Source organism: Tiliqua scincoides, chromosome 3 (assembly GCF_035046505.1).
Source record: "Tiliqua scincoides isolate rTilSci1 chromosome 3, rTilSci1.hap2, whole genome shotgun sequence".
Lineage (NCBI taxonomy): Eukaryota > Metazoa > Chordata > Lepidosauria > Squamata > Scincidae > Tiliqua > Tiliqua scincoides.
The window spans coordinates 179116564-179129387 of NC_089823.1; the positions used below are offsets into that span (position 1 = coordinate 179116564).

Genomic DNA, 12824 nt, shown 5'->3' on the forward strand with positions numbered 1-12824 from the left:
TCTGGGGACAAGAATGATATCTGAAAGCACTGGCAGGCATTTAAAATGGCATTTTACAAGACTCTGGCTCTTAACCAACTTTTAACCAAATATGATTTTGATAGGCTCATCTCCTGCATAACCATCTTTATCTTCTTGTGGTCAATGTGTGAGAAAAAAGGATGAAAGGATTTTAGCATGAACTTTGCTGGCTAAATACAGTCTGGAATGGATGCCATGTTTCCAGATCTCTTAACCTTGGTTAACAGTTTGAAACTGTTTTCACATACTGCAATTAATGCTGGAAAGGAAAGATGGGGAACATTTCCATCAGAAGCAGGGAGAAGGTAAGGGATCAGGAAACAGTGCATTTACACTGGACTGTTCTGTACTGAAACACGAAATGATAAAATTAATCTGGGCTCCAAATTCCAGGTCTACTCGCCCAGCAAACCTTGGACACAGAGGCCAAAGTTCAACCAGGAGCCCAGGTCTACCTGCCTGATTGACCTGGACTCTGGAGTTGTGCTCATGTCCCCTGGAAACACAAACACTGGGTCCATCCTTGACTCAGTGACATACTGCCTCTACATCTGGAGGTTCAATGTAAACATCACAGTTAATAACCAGTGATAGACCATAGTCCACCATGAATGTTTAGAATCCACTTTAAAAGCGTCTAAACCAGTAACCAACAACACTCAACCTTTCAGTGGCATCACTAGAATTGGTGTCACTGAGTCTGGTAACTCATGGTGTCACCCCCATTTATTTATTTTACTATATAAAAACATATGTTACCCAAAAAATCAGTTACCAACAAATAACCAGTGGCCAACTTAATGACAGTCATACAACTGAATAGAAGTTTGAGTATTAGCTCTGATACATGGAAAAGGGAACTGACTCATAATAACATCTTATTGGTTCTATGCTGTATCATAATAACACCTTGTTAGCTCTCATAACGCTCAGGCTCATTGATCAGTTCCCTGCTGGAGGCAGGGGCATTCCAGTTTTAAGGAAAACTACCTTTTTGTGACATAAGGCAATTGTTTCCTTTTCAGGTTATTTGGTTATAGCTTTTGATATACTCCCCCCCCCCGGGTGTCACCTTACTAACACCTTATTGGTTCCATGCTGTGTCGTAATTACACCTCATTGGCTCTTAGTATAATCAGTCTCGTTGGTCCGTTTTGAGTTAGGAAAATCTATTTTTTGTTACATAAGACAGTTGCATTTTTGTTTTCTGGTTTTTGGGACCATACCTTCTGAAAGAATCTGGTTTTGAAAGAATCTGGAGTGAAATAATTTTCACTGTGGTTTGTTTCATTGCATTCTACTGTAAATGATGCATCAAATGGTATATAGCATGATGGTATTATTCCTAATAACCACGATTTTAGTGATTTTGGTCACTAGTGGAGTCGCCTACCCCCTGCCCCCCTAGCTATGCCACTGCTTCTCGGTAAGCCATTTGGTATCTACTATTGTTATTCTAGTGACATAATGCCCTAGTATAAATCAGCTGAATTGGCTGGTACGTCCTCTTTGCTCGTCTGGACAACATCAAAGCATGAATGCTAAATACATTATTGATATAAAAAGTAGAGGTGATTGCTGCTGTCTGAGAGATATTACAAAGTGTATTGAATTGGATCAGAATTCTTCACAGTAGGCATGCAGACAATTGAAAGAAGCTTTTAAGAATTGTGATTGTGTCTGGAGTCTTAAAGGGCAACTGTTGCCAAAAGCTTGTATTTATTTCATTTTCTGAGATAATGTGGTTGGAACAATTTTCTTTTGTTGTTGATTGTTCTTGCCAATGTGACTTTATTATTGTAGTCCATGTCACATGTGGTAGTCCTTAAATGGCACTTTTTAAGCTAGAGGTTGTAGGCAGAGCTGGCCCAAGATGGCCTGATGCAGCATGCCATATTCCCCCCCCTCCCCATTTCCCAGTGATGTGCTAGAATCTAGCTATGCTGCCCGGGAGCAGGGCTATATAACATTGCCGCCCACCACAGAGGAGAAGACTGCCACCCTGTCTCATCTGAAAGGCCTTCAAACGGTTTGTCAGAAAACCAGAAGTGAGGTAAATGCCCTCCAGAGACCTTAGAAGGCCTTCAGAGGATCAGGGAGGTTGCAGGCGTCCTCCTGGCCCTCCGAAAGCCTCTAGAAAGGGGTGAGGAAGGTGGCGGTGGAGCGAGGAAGGTGGTGGTGTGTGAGGAAGGTGCCGCTGCCCCCACAGGTATGGCACCCCAGGGCTTTTGACCTCCCCTTATGTACACCAGTCTCCAATGTTCTAGCTCAGCACTCTTGTTCCTTCTTAACGTCTGTCCTCTTCTTCCCTTTCCAATCCAAGGAGTGGGAGGAAGAGCAGGAGGACTGCAGTCAAGTGCGTGGACCGAGATGGGCACTTCCACCTGTCCACTGCCTTTGGCAACCACTTCAGTTGGCCTCATGGATGGGCCAACATTGGTAGGACAACAGAATGCAGCTGCCAGCCTGTTTCATGGAACTAGCTTGGGGGTCTATATTATACCAATTCTCTGAGGAGTCCATGGTCTGCCTTATTCATTTTTGTACCATTGTACCACTGTGGAAGTTTAGTTTCCACCTGGAGCAGTACTGCTTGTCATACATAGAATGAAATGTCTGGAGACTATACAATTTACAGCCGGCTAGAAACGAACACTAAAATATTTATTATATGATTTTATTATGTAAATTAGCTGGCATGCTAACTACTAACAATGGAAAAAAGCATGCTGCTTTCCTGAAGAAGTAATATGGCATTGGAAAGCAAATCCAGCACAGTGGGTAGCACTGAAGTGTTTAACGTGGTGGTTCTCAAACTTTTAGCACTGGGACCCACTTTCTAGAATGAAAATCTGTCGGGACCCACTGGAAGTGATGTCATGGCCGGAAATGACATCATCAAAGAGGGAAATTTTTAACAATCCTAGGCTGCAATCCTACCCACACTTACAAAGAGTAAGTTCCACTTACTATCATTGTTAAAAGCCTATAAAGAGGAGACTGTTAAAAGTACAGATCTGTAACATTTCCCCAAACGCAGTCACATACCTTGGTAGTATCAAGTCTAAAAGGTTAAAGATAAAATATTGAAATGAATGGGAACCCACCTGAAATTGGCTCTCGACCCACCTAGTGGGTCCTGAACCACAGTTTGAGAAACACTGGTTTAACACAAAGAGCTTAGAAATATGTGGCTACTACAAAAGGTTTAGAGGTAGGTAACCTGAAGAGTTGCAGCTTCAAGGATTTGTGTTGGATCCCATTCCATTCAATATTTTGTGAATTAACAATTTGTAGAAAACACTACTGGATGTATAATCTTATTGCTTAGAGATACCGGAGATCTGAAAGAGCAGATCTGCTTGGGCATAACAGTGAAAGGTTTTCTGTTGCTCGATCCTCATCATATGGTATGAATTGAGTTTGGGGAAGCTAAATATATAATATATCCTTTCTGTTCATACGAAAGTCCCAGGCTCTCCCTTTTAACTTAAGTGAGGACCTTTACTTGCCAGTTTATAGAGTCACTATTCCATGGGAAGCTGCCTTATGCCATTGGTCAGGCCATTGGTCTACAGTGCTTCCCAAACTCCTGCAAGGGATTTGGGAGTACTGTAAGTGTGTGTGGGGGAGGGGGGAAGGCAATAATGTGATGCTACTGCTGGGAATGGGAGGGGATTTTTTTACTTACCTGCAGCCAACTCTGCAGTCCTAAGGGGGTTCTGGGCAGCCCTCCATAGGGCTCCCTTGGCATGCAAAAGTCTTTAAAGAGGGGGCACTTCTGGTTTTATTGTGAAAATTTTTTCACAATAAAACCAGAAGTGCCTGTTTTTTCCCCCTCTTTTTTTTAGATTTTTGCAGGCAGGGGGAGCTCTGTGGAGGATTGGAGCCCTGGCTGCAGGTAAGTAAAAAACAAAAACAACCCTCCCATCCCCAGCAGCAACAAAATCTTGGGAATTGCTTGCTGCCTTCCCCCTTCCCACCCCTTAAAGGGGCAGGGACAAGTGCTTCCCTGGCTGGTGGATCACAGCTTAGCATTGTCAACACTGATTGTTAGTGGTTCTTGAGGACTACAGACAGAAATCTTTCCTCTGCTCTAACTGGAGGTGCTGGAAATTAAAATCTGGGACCAGCTACAGTGGAAAGCATGTGCCCTACCACTTGAAACCCTACCACCCTGTGAAATCAGACCTCCAAAGAGTCAGACTTTGGCATCTGCGTAGGCTTATTCATTGTCTGTTTAAGGGGCCACAAGTGAGTATGACAGTTCAGGATAGATACTGATCAAGTTACAGAAGTAGCTGTTGAATAGCAAAGAGGGCAAAGGCAGGTAATGAATCCAGGATAGGCAAGATATCGAGTTGTTGAGGTGGCAACCAATTGTCTGATTGACCAGAGACAGGTGATGCCATCCCGAATGGGCAAGAGGTCAGGCAGAGAGGTAAGCAGGTTTTCAAACACAGCAGTACATGCAATGGAAGCAGCAGTGGAACAAGCTGAAATCTGAGTGGTTTGCATCGACTGAAGAGCAGATTCTGAGGCTGGGTATGTATGGGCCTTGGCAGACTGGCCCTTGGAATCGTCTTAATGCATATTCAGTAATGGGATATGTTTGTACTGCAGCTTAGGTAGTGCTGTTGAATTGCAGAACTCAGTCTGTGAGCCTTGAGGTTGACACACAGTGGCACAGTAGGTGAGGAGCCAGGGCCTGGTTGCTAGAAGCCCTTTGTGGCTCCTCCTGGACCTTACAGACTGCCACTCAGAGTTGACAGTACTGTGCTAGATGGACAAATGGTAGTTGAGCTGTTCACACATTAGGCTGCTTCCAGAATGTTTGTACCTGGGTGTACATTTCCATGTGAGAGACCGTACCTGCGTTCATCTTTACCTATAAACAATCGATGTACAGTGTAAAGATTGAATCTTCATTGAATGGAATGTGTGAATAATTGTACCCAGGCACTGAACATAAGAACAGCCCCGCCGGATCAGGCCATAGGCCCATCTAGTCCAGCTTCCTGCATCTCACAGTGGCCCACCAAATGCCCCTGGGAGCGCACAAGACAACAAGAGACCTGCATCATGGTACCCTCCCTTGCATTTGGCATTCCGACATAGTCCATTTCTAAAACCAGGAGGTTGCACATACACATCATGGCTTGTAACCTGTGATGGACTTTTCCTCCAGGGTGTATACTGTGATTGTACTGGGCACGCAGACATTCCTAGGTACAGTTTGACATGTGAACAGCCCTAGCATAAAGTTCAACTTTTTAAGTCTTTTGCAGGCATTCTGTCCCTTGTAAGGTGTAGCTTCACACATAGCTTCTGATCTTGTTACTTGTCAACAGCTGAAGCTACAGCATGCAGTACCACAAACCTTTTACATTACTGCAAGCTGTTTGTAGGAAGTTCAAGGCTCTGATAGATTTGGGCCACTGCTTGATGTGGCCTAGAAATTCTTGTCCCAAATCTGTGTTTAAACACGCTAGCCCTATGGAAATGACTGATTAAAACGTTCAGAGAGCACAATTAACACAAATTTTTTATTGTACTTCCCTTAAAAAAATATTATTCTACTTTAGTGCTTTAAGGGTTGTTGGCTTCTAACAAAGATCTTTGGACTAAAACATTTGTAATGCTGGAACTTCTAAGGATTTACCATGAAAGCAGAGAAAGGGGGGAAATCTTGACTGCCTTCTAGAAGGGCAATAGAAATGTTCCATTGTTATCTATTTCCTTTCCTTTTTTTTAGCAAATAGGATTACCGTCATTCACATCAAATTTATGGTGAAATGTCTTTGAATGATTACAAAAGAATAAATTGAGCTGTGATATTTTTCTTTAGGAAATGCAGTGGCTTTTCCTGAATGCTCACACCCCTCCTGTACCTGTAAAGGCTTTGGGTCAAGATGTTATTGCCTGAATACTGTAGATTAGATCTTTGATCAGAAAGAATTACTGAATAGATAAAATTGATTATAATAACTGAGCATGCATTGCCTCCTGTCCAACAAAAAGACAGCTCTGTATTCTACCTTTTAGCATCTAAAAGTTTGTAAGAAACTGTGATTGTATCACAAATGATTGACACTGCATGAAGAGATCCATAGTTGTCATATATCTTCAATTCCCGTTTTCCTTCAAGTGTTTGATGTCATCATTTCTGGGTGTATGACAGAGGGAGACCAACTAACTGGTGGTGACCTAAGGATAAATTTGTGAGAAAACAATTGGAGAAAACAGTTCAAGAATCCAGCATTCACAGTGGTGTTGTACCAGTCCAAAATGTCAAGTGGCAAGTCCATTATCATTGGTCTGTAATAGTTTAGCAGTTTAGCTAAATAGTTTAGCTAAACTAAATACTAAACTAAACTTGCTAAATAGTTTAGCAAGAACATGAAAGGCACTGTTGTCTTCGATGGCTCCACGTCAGACCCCTTTGACACCCGTAGCGGAGTGAAGCAGGGCTGTGTTCTTGCGCCAACCTTGTATGGGATTTTCTTCGCTGTCCTGCTGAAGCAGGCCTTAGGAACTGCAACAGAAGGCATCTATCTCTGGACCAGATCAGACGGAAAGCTCTTCAACCTCTCCAGACTGAGAGCAAAGTCCAGCTGAAATGTCTGCGTGACTTCCTCTTTGACGACGAATCAGTTGTCACTACCCACTCTGCCAAAGATCTCCAGCAGCTCATGGATCATTTTAACAAGGCCTGCCAAGATTTTGGACTGACGATCAGCCTTAAGAAAACACAGGTCATGGTTCAGGATGTGGACTCACCTCCCTGCATTACAATCTCTGCGCATGAACTGGAGGTTGTCCATGACTTTGTGTACCTTGGCTCAACGATCTCCGACACTCTTTCTCTCGATACCGAGCTAAACAAACGCATCGGTAAAGCAGCTACCACGTTTTCCAGACTCACAAAGAGAGTCTGGTCCAACAAGAAGCTGATGGAACATACCAAGATCCAGGTCTACAGAGCTTGCGTCCTGATTATACTTCTGTACTGCAGCGAGTCATGGACTCTTCGCTCACAACAGGAGAGGAAACTGAACGGATTCAACATGCGCTGCCTCCGACGCATCCTTGGCATCACCTGGCAGGACAAAGTTCCAAACAACACAGTCCTGGAATGAGCTGGAATCCCTAGCATGTATGCACTGCTGAAACAGAGACGCCTGCATTGGCTCGGTCATGTCATGAGAATGGATGATGGCCGGATCCCAAAGGATCTCCTCTATAGAGAACTCGTGCAAGGAAAGCGCCCTACAGGTAGACCACAGCTGCGATACAAGGACATCTGCAAGAGGGATCTGAAGGCCTTAGGAGTGAACCTCAACAGGTGGGAAACCCTCGTCTCTGAGCGGCCCGCTTGGAGGCAGGCTGTGCAGCATGGCCTTTCCCAGTTTGAAGAGACACTTGGCCAACAGTCTGAGGCAAAGAGGCAAAGAAGGAAGGCCCACAGCCAGGGAGACAGACCAGGGACACACTACACTTGCTGCCAGTGTGGAAGGGATTGTCACTCCCGAATTGGCCTTTTCAGCCACACTAGATGCTGTGCCAGAACCACCATCCAGAGCGCGATACTATAGTCTTCCAGGACTGAAGACTCGCAGTGTGGTCAGGTCTAATGCATAGATAGATTAAAGTAGAAACATTACTGAGAACTGCCTGGTCATGCACACTAGGGTTAAGTGCTAGATATGAGGTCTGATACTGCAGGATAGTCAGAGATAAATGTATGAAATGCTGTCTTCTTCAAGACATTCCAGTTTGCCAGTGGACCTCCTCCTCCCACCATTGAAATCCCATCAGGGGTATTGACTGGATTCCTATCCTTGCTGCACCACTTCTTTCCCATCTACTCTAGTACATTAACAGAATATACGCTAACCCTATCCCTTCTGCCCTCTAAAAGCAGTGAATTTATGCCACTGAATTTATGCTATTCAGCCATGCATCGTAGGCACCATCTTTATTCATCACTATTTTCTTTAACAAAGGTTATGCTTTATAATCCGATTGCTTTTTGTGGCCCTTCTATTTTATGACACATTGTATCACATTTATCAGGCTGTATACATGCATAAGTGTAATTCAGCTATGAGTCCAGGAGGCAAGAAGAGTGTAAAGTTGCCCCTCGTCTTAAGTGTAGTTGATTTGCATGAATTCAACTTCATATGGTTGGCAAACAGAAAGAAAAGAAAAACAGCAGTTTAAATATTGCAGGCAATTCTGTCTCCTATTCCACTCACTAAATACATGCCCCAGAGTGAGCCTGATCTAGGAGAATGATGCTGCTGTTTTCTCTGCTTACAGACCTCTTGTAACTTTTAAAGAGACCATGTGCATTTTCCAGATGTCAAGGCTTTTCAAGGTAATTTTGATTGTACACCATTATAGCTTTATGCGCTGACTGTGGAATATAACCCTTGCCTAAGATAAGGGGTGACTTTAGATGCAGATGGAAAATGAACCCTCCTTCCTGTTTCCTCTTCATTTTCCCCTAAATTGTCTTGTTTATGTTTGAACTGTCAGCCTATGGTCAGGTCCTGTTTTGATTTTGATTTTTGTATAACACCTAGTCATTTGGAACATTTTTAATACTATAATAAATAATAATGAATTGAAGGTTGGTCTAGGCACCCTAAAATTCGGGAAGAGTAGATTTACTAGCAAAGTGTGTTGTGATCTGCATTGAAGCAACTGAGCTCCATCACACAGTCTTCAGAACTGGAAAAAAATGTATAGGATCCCCAGTACATTATGATTGAATATGCAGGAATGATGACTGATATTGAATCCATAATCTTGATGTAAAAACATTCATAAATGCATTGTTTTCACTTGATTGACAGAATAATTAAATGTTGAGTGAATGTGTCAATAGTTAGGTTTTTCCGAAATTCTAAAATTAATCTACCACAAGACTTTAAAGATGTATGATCATAAGTTTTTCTAATTTTAATAATATTATTTTTAGTTTTAAGTATTTGCAGATAAATCATTTTTAAAAGCTTATTAAAATGTTACATGAATATTTTTCAAGTATAATTTATGTTATCACTGGTGCATAACCTTTCAAATGAATAATTTACAGCTCTGAGTAGTCACATTTGATCATCTTTCATAGTATATTATGCTGGCGTTCTACTGAGAGATTAACACTTATTGGCCAAGTAATAGAACTAAAAAAAATTAATAATAATCCATTTGTTTGCCTATTCTCAGCCACCGACATTCCCTTAAAAACCAAAACCTATTAGCCTGATTTTAGAATGCTGAAACTAAATCTGTTTCAGCTCATTTTGGAGTCTTAAAAAGCAAGAAAATGGTGCATAATATATTGCAGACTCAAAAATAAGACACTGAAGAATATTTCTCAAAAGATTAAAATGCAGTGTTTTAGAATGATTTGAAAAGGTTGGTTGGGTGATGCAGGGCATTAATTAATTCTTGGCTTTCAATAAGTTGTATGATTCCCATTTTCAGAAAAGCTCTGAAACTTAGCAATGCCACTCTCAGTATTGCTGGTGTGGTCCTCCAACAGCCACACTAGCACACCAGCCCCACTAATCCTACTCGGGCTACCCGCACTGCAATACAGCATCTCCAAAACAGCTGCTATTGTGTCCTGCTTGGGCAGGGAGGCAGCTGCAGATCACCTAAAGGTAAGGAAAACTTTTGTTCCAGTAGCCAGTGTTTGGGCCCCAACAGCCACTACAGATCTACTTAGATTTGCGCCATCTCAATTGCTGGCGCAGAACCAAGTGGCCCCATGTAGGGCTTTCTGGATCAGGAGGAGGGTTAGGATGCAATAGCAGAGGTCTCCACCATCCCTTCCCCTCCTGGGCCTGAACCGTTCTCCTCTCCACCCTCACCCCACCCCAGAACAGCTCCACCTCGCCCGATACTGCCCTTCTCCACCTCCCCACAATTCTGGCATTCTGCTTACCCCAATCAGCTTGCTCAGGCCTTTCCACCAGCGGCACTGGCCTCCATATGGCCACAACATAATTTACAGCATATTTGCAACCACACATGTGCCCATTCCATTGGCGGGAGCCAGCATAGGATTGGACTGCTTAGTCACACTGGTACAGACTTTCCTAGCAAAGCCAGCAGAACCCATGGAAACCCTGACATAGCCACTCTTGGAGGCACCCTGGGAGCAGCATCCTGGCATTTGTTAGCTTGACGCAAGTGTGTCATCAGTGTAACGTCTGTGCATCATTGATGTTGCATCCATGTGTCATCAGCATGATGTCCAAGGAGCAGTCCAGCTGACCTAAATTCTGGTGTGGTGATGTAGTAGCTGGTCTGCCAGGGAAAGTGTTAGACCACCAGCAGAAGTGATGATCTGCCAATAGGTCAGCACTTAGTGAAAGAAGAGAGTCTGCCGGTAGAATTGCTGGTGGCCGCGTATTCTCACAGGTGTCAAGTACCCATACTTCAGAGCCTGTAAGGCAGTGGAGGGCTGTGTGTGTGTATAACAGGGTGGGGGTAAAAAGATCAGGGCAGAGATTGGGGCCTTGGAGTGTCATGACAGGGGCAGGTGGAGAGCGTGTATTGATGTAGCTGCTAATCGCTCCGTTTTGGCCCCAACATGCCTCTTTGCTTCTACTTGAACCTGTGCCAGCTAAAGAGCTGGTACAGGTCCATGTAGATCCATGGGACCCATGCGGGAGCAGAATCAGACTAGTAAAAGAAGTGGTAAGCTAGCGCTGCTGTGCCTCGTGGGCAGCCTTTAGTCAGGATTGGACCTTTAAGGTAAGCACTAGCAGATGCAATAGGTCAACTCTGACGTGCACCAGAGATATTGCTGCTGCAAAACTGTGTTAATCTGTGCAGGTGATTCAGGCCTGGAAAGGGGGTTTGAATATGGCATGCACTGGCGCCACCAGTTCTTCCCCCTCCTGTGACTGATCCACCCACCCAGCCCCCGTTTCCACCCCGTCTTGCCCTCCTCCATCTCATTCAACCTCCTGCCCTCCCCTGCTCCTGTGCTGTACTCTGTCACCCAGCCTCTGCACATGGAAAGACTCCAGCCTTCCTTTTGGCACACCTGGGCCTTACGCTGTTGCAAAGTGCTCAGTATGATAGGGCAGACAGTCCCTTCCTCTTTCTGTGATGAATAGGTATAACAAAGGCAAAATCAAATTCTTCCCTATTTCATAAGTTTAGAATGTGCCTTTAGTTGCTATAATGTGGCTGCTGAAGTGCTTTAGGATTGGGCTTTTAGTCTTACATTAGGCTGCTATGATCTAACTTTGCTATAAGCATTTTATTTTGCATAATGCAAAGCAATTTGTAATACCAAATAAAATTCAAAAGCCTTGATTAAGAATTGGAGTTTTCTGATATTTCCAAATCACTCAAAGTGAGAGCTTTGTGCCTCCCCCACCCCTTAAAGTCAACTAGATCTTTTGATTTAATCATGGTAACGTATTTAAGAGAACAATGTTTTATTGTGCAAGTTATTACTTTAATAATAAGCAACTAAAGGAAAACCAATATCTTAGATCCAACTTGGCAGCCACACACAGATACTGGAGCTATTGTTAGAGATAGTGGGAGAAAGCCTGGTTAGTTCAAGGTGTACACAAAAATAACAAAACAAAAACCTGAAATGATGGTTAAATTGCATTATAACTCAAAATTAAGTTAATTGCTGTTGCTTGTCTTGTTGCTGCCTGGTTCTTTCTTCATAGCTGTTATTTCCTAGGAAAAAAAATTGTTCAAATTCTTAAAGTGGAATCTTAACATTTTCTTTTGAAGCAATATTTTCAGAGTTGATTTGCAAAAGTAGGCTAACATGCACGAATCAGAAATAAATGTATAATTAACCCCTTTTCATGAGAAATTAACATTCATTTTCTTTGGATTAGGAGGAAAAAGCATAATACAGGGCAGGTTTGGCATTCTCTGTCACTGTCTCTGGGGACCTTTAACACTCTTACAGGATTAGTTCCGGCAGTGATTCATCTGGTTACCATGCATACAGAAGTAGTGCACAGCTTCTGACCATCAAAGAGGCTTTCCTAATTATCAGCTTTTACAAGTGAACACAGAAAGATTAGAATATAAATATTGTCGAAATATGGCTTTAGGGCTCTTGAGGGAACAAGATAAAATGTGCTCTCTCCTCCAGGGAATAGTAAGATGTTTTTGAATGAAACTTTGCTGTATTGTTTATGACATGCCAGTATTTGGAAGATACTGAAGGGGTCTGAGGATGCTTCCTGAGTGTGGATGGTGTGTCCCTTTTTACAAGGACATTGCATCCATCTCTCCTCTCACTTCAAGGATGTATCTCCTCAAACAGACGCCAGATTTTTCAGTAATATAAAAGAAATGCACTGGTGATGAATTTAAAGAGAACTACAGCCCAATCCTATTGAGTACTTATGGTGGTGGATTTCCCAATCCACCACCATAAGTGTGGTACGGCATGGCAAAAGGTGCACTGCTTTGTGCATCGGGAGACCATAGGTGGTGCCAGACTGTGCCAAAACAGGTAAGATGGTAGCAGGGGCAGGTCCTAGGCAGATTGAGGGGGGGGGGAATGCAGGCCTGGCAGGGGGTGGTTCAGGGGTTTTTTGGGGGTGGATCTCAGCGGCAGCAGTGCATGCTGGGATCCTATCCCTCTTTCCTGCCCCAGACCCATCTCCTGAGGCTCCTTGGACTTACCAGCTAAATGTAGGTCTGAGGAGACCCATTGGCGGCCAGACAGTCTACCAGGAGGTAAGTTTAAAATAATTTTATTTACCTCTTCCAAGCCATCTGGTCACCTCCTCACC

The 12824-nt window shown here is 43.3% G+C and overlaps 1 protein-coding gene across 2 annotated transcripts in view; it reads left to right on the plus strand.

Moving 5' to 3' along the window:
• GFRA1 (GDNF family receptor alpha 1) overlaps window positions 1-12824 on the plus strand; it is a 228440-nt gene that overhangs the window by 79110 nt on the left and 136506 nt on the right. The gene's annotated exons all lie outside the window — the stretch shown is intronic.